The 4,601-nt window shown below is 45.4% G+C and overlaps 1 pseudogene; it reads left to right on the top strand.

Annotated features, from left to right (window-relative positions):
* The first annotated feature begins 1,085 nt into the window (after nt 1-1,085).
* LOC119598348 lies at nt 1,086-4,359 on the top strand (annotated as a pseudogene).
* The last annotated feature ends 242 nt before the right edge of the window (nt 4,360-4,601 follow it).

A 4,601-nucleotide genomic window follows, 5' to 3' on the forward strand; every position in this document is an offset into this window, starting at 1 on the left:
GCAAACATTCTCAGACCAAAGACGTATGACTTGTCCTCCCCCAGATACACTGAAGAATGTATTGGGGGAAGGAGGGGATTGTGACTTGTTACGTAGAGGGTTCTTATAGTTTCTTTTAGTGAGACTAATATTTTTAATAAAATTTAAATTATGCATTAATGTTTATGAATTAATTTTATACACTTAGAGTATTATTTAATACTTTTATGGCTTTTGATTTTTGATTTAAGAACGATTGATAGATTTTGTTTAAAGTTTTAAACATTTTATATTTCCATTTAAACAAGGTAAATTTTTTTTTTTTTTTTTTTTTTTTTCGCCCTTAGTTGTTCTTTCGATGACGCGGCAGATAATTTTAAATAATCAATCAATCAATCCAGGGAAAGTTTTAAGATGACACGTGTAACAGACAAGCTAGAATTCCAAAAATCAAATATTTCATTTCGTAGCATTGGAAAAAAACGTTTTTTTTTGTTTTGAACGAGTAGCCTTTCCATTAATCCCTGAAGCTTTCCGGTCTGGGAGAGGCTCCCTCGGCAAAAGAAGCCCCTAAAAGCTCATGTCTTTGTAGGGCGCGGTACTCGCTGTGATGTAGAGGCGGGTGCCCCTTACTGCAGAGGAAATTTATCCTTGGCCGGGGTAATGCGGCCAGTTAGTATATGTGTAAAGTATTCAGCTTACTGTAATCCAGTTGCTCGCTGGGTTTGTTGCAAGCAGTAAGGACATGATTTGAGGTTTTGCAGATTTTTATATGGCCCACTGCCACTTCTTAAACATTCGTCACAGTTTATGCTTTGTACATTAGGGTTTAAATCTGAAGAGTATGATATTGCCGGTGTAAACAATACTTGCAGTTTCTCTCTTGGTTGCCAGAATACAAAGGTTTATCACACCAAATTGCAATAATAAAAGTGTAATCTGATATAAACATTATCATTACTACTTTTGTATTAGGATGATAATTTCGACACATCATTCCTTTTTTTATTATGATCCTCACTGACCAGTAATTAGCATTAGGACCCTAACTTCGCCACAACAAATTATGCATTAATAACTTCGATGCATTTGCAGCTGAAAGGAAAATGGCGAGTGGGGATCGCGACCCGTTTCGTGACTTGCAGATAGATGCCGGTTATCGTGCCCGGGCCCCTGAGCTCCTGGGCGGCGACTCCTCCCTCCTCAGCAGAACGGCGGGTCCCTTCGGCCCCGCCAACAGCTACAACCTCCGATGGCCGACGTGTCTTGATTCGATGATGTCGTACTGCCAAGGCGTTGTCTCGGGCTGGAACACCTTCGTCGCGACCAAGCTGGAGGGGCGGGCGCCACAGACCTCTATGTCTTCGCACGGCAGTTACCTTGAACTGCTGAGAATGGCACTGCGCTGATGAAGCGGTCAGACTCTTCACTAGCTGGTCAGACAGATTTGACAGGTTCCCTGCAGACAATCGTCGACAAAGTATACACCTGCAAAGAAACAATATGTTCAAAGTGTTTCATCATCATTACTGACGGAGACCACAACCAGTCGTCCGACCTCTCCAGAGGACGGTCATATCGCTGATGAGGAGCCGAAAAAAGTAAAAATTTGCGAAACGTCATTTGCTGGGGGCTGGAAAAAGTTTCCCCGTTCAGTACAGCGTCAAACAATCCTGGGTCCCGTCTTATACATAATGCCAGCACCAATCTGCCGACACTATTCTGGGCCGAGCAAGCAGGGCCGAGCACTCTTCAGAGTAGAGAATCAGGAATTGCCATCACGCAAGAACCTGCGATAGCATTGAATGAAAGGAAGTTTTAAAGCTTTCTGGTCCGGGCTGGAAACTGCCCGCACAAGATCCACAACCAAAATTTCCATATTCTAGAGGGGTCTTCTTTCAGCGGAATCCTGAAAAGCATGGAATGGAAAGTCTCAAGGTCTCTCTTAATAAGTATGCGTTGTCAGCTGGTCTAGAGCGCCCCAAAGATACCTTTCTGACATCTTGAGCAAGGGATTATCCGCCAGTGGAACAGCATAGCCGTCCAGTTTCACAACGTGAGGGAAGCGCGTGCCTTCGGACCTCCTTACCCCTCATGGAGCGTCTCTTTTATTACCAATCTGCAGATGGGTGTGAAGGGGAACTCTGTAGGCAGCAGGGTGCACGAGTAAAATGCCAAGGGGGACAGTCGAGTGGAAATTCATAACAAAAAAGAACAAAGTCAAGGAAATCCTGGACCACTGAGAAACACAGAGTAGTGATGCCCAAGAAGATTACGCAGAAAAACATCCTCAGCACTACTGTGACTGCTGCAAATAAGTTAATTCAGGTCCCTGCAGCTGAAAAGGCCACTCTGGAGCATGATTATGAAAAGGACTTCTGTCAAGATTTCAAAAAGGTGTATGAGGACAATAAAGGACAGCCGAGCGATGGCCATATAGACGTTGACGCCAGAGGGAGTGAGTGCTGCCGCGTAACCATGAGTTCAACGATCTTCTCGGACCTACAAGACGAAAAAAGAACTTCTCCAGATGCTTGAGCCTGGAATATAAGTACGAGTTCCCAAAACAATTTACCATGAGTGGCCATCCCAGTGTTCTTTCGCCAAACCAGAGACTCGGTAAGGTTTTTAAATCCCTTCAGGTTCTACAATATCCACGAGTGATACTCAGGATCCCATAAACCCACCCAGGAGTCAAGTGTGGCCCCTTTGAGTCCTACGCTTGAAATAATGAACCAGGCGCCCTGCACGTCATTCAAGGACATCAAACCCTGAAATGTACAAGAGGATGATGGATCATACTAATTTCAATGCTTGTACCCACTTAGTTCAGTAGTGTTTAGCCCAGAAGCTGCAAAGCTGAATGGAACCTCTTGTTCAAACACGCCCTTATCGCCATGTGTGTTACCTTCGCCCATTCTCAAGAACCCTCATCATCATAGAGTACAATATACATATAGCAGCTCTGGCTACCTGCCTGTGGGGGAGGAGACTGTATGAGCACCAGAACAGTCCCACGGCAGAGTCATGTTTGCCTCGAGAGGAGAGCATAATCGCCACGGCTTCACTGTATATGAAAGGAAAGTAATGGTCGACTACGGCAGAATCCTGACTGAGGACACACCACAGGCAACTAATGACGGAAAAGCACCGTGAAGATAAACAACGTCCAGTCAAGTGTGAATCTACATTCAAGCCAATGTTTATGTTAGTTCTTAAAGCAGAGAGAGGAATAGAGATGGCGGAAGTTGCGAAGATGGTCGGCGATTTTGGTTGAATTTGTGGGCGCAACAGGGCCACATCAGGAAACTCAAGAAAAACAGCACACCTTATTAGAGATTTCTTTGTGGCCACATTGCTTAAGGATGAAGATAAGAAAAAGGAGTTTTACAAAAGTTATGCTGAGAAGGTAAAAGGCGACAATCTCGACAAAGGGGAGAGCTCAGCAGCCTTTCCTCTCTCAAAGTTTCTACGCACACACTTGAGGAAGTCCAGAAAGAGCCAAAAAGAGAGTGTAGTGGCCAGACGAGAGCAAGTCAGAGAGAAATTTGCACTGCAGGTGCGGTGTGTGCATGGGAATAAGGTGGAAAGACTTCTTCAACGTTTGTCCCTGGCCGGAGCCCCGTCTGTCTCGTGGCGTGGCGCACCCTCAGGACTTATGCCAGGGAGAATGGGCCTCTGCCCGCAGATGTCGTGGAAGAGTTGTTTGCTGAGAAGAGTGCATTCGTTTACACTCTAGCATGCACTGCGCTACAGTTCCCTCGAAGGAGCGTCTGTTAGCTAAGATCGATAGCTATGAAGATGCATTCAGTATTTGTGATGAGGCCAATTCGAAATGGGAAAAACGTAAACAATATGGTAAACCGACTTCTAAATGACATGGTCAGCTCTTCGAAAGTGCCTGGGCTGACTGAGTATACCACCAAGCCCATTTCTGATTGTGGTAAAGACCAATGAGCAAGGAGCAGATTCTAGCGGAGAGGCTGCAGCCCGTGGAATCGAAGGTAACAGCTGCGACATTTGATCAAGGTGTATCGGAAAGAAGTACCCGCCCAACCTTCTAGGGCTTTTGGAGCAATGCCTGCAGTGCCTCTTATCGCCCCATTCTTCCTCCAGCCAAACAAGAGGTACAATCAGCAAGCAATATAGTTGGAGCGGCGACAAATTCCAACTCTGTTCCCTCACGGATTCCACCAAGTTGCATTACGACTGTCGTGAAGAAGGCCTACTCCTAAAGAATGCCATCCAGCGACGTTCCAAACTGGCACCCACAGGAAAAACACAAGGGGCCAAGGCAAGCCATTGCCAAAGGAAGCCCGTTCGCTCCCCTTCTTAAGACATGGAACAGCTGACAGTCACATTACCTCCGGAGCAAAGTAATAGAAACGGAGGAGGGAGGTGGTGATGTAGGGTGAGAATGTAGGGAATGAGAGCTCGCTTCCATTAACACCGTCTTTCGCGCAAGAGTAGACTGTTTTGTTCTGGGAGGTTATTAATCGTCTTCAGACACTGTGCGCTACACACAAGGCTAGCCTTTCGTTTAGGATTGACGTACTTGCCATGCATAGTGTCTCATTCTAAAGGAATTGTCTGTGTTTTATTGGTATACCATTATTATTTTT

Source organism: Penaeus monodon, chromosome 41 (genome assembly GCF_015228065.2).
Source record: "Penaeus monodon isolate SGIC_2016 chromosome 41, NSTDA_Pmon_1, whole genome shotgun sequence".
Taxonomy (NCBI): Eukaryota; Metazoa; Arthropoda; class Malacostraca; order Decapoda; family Penaeidae; genus Penaeus; species Penaeus monodon.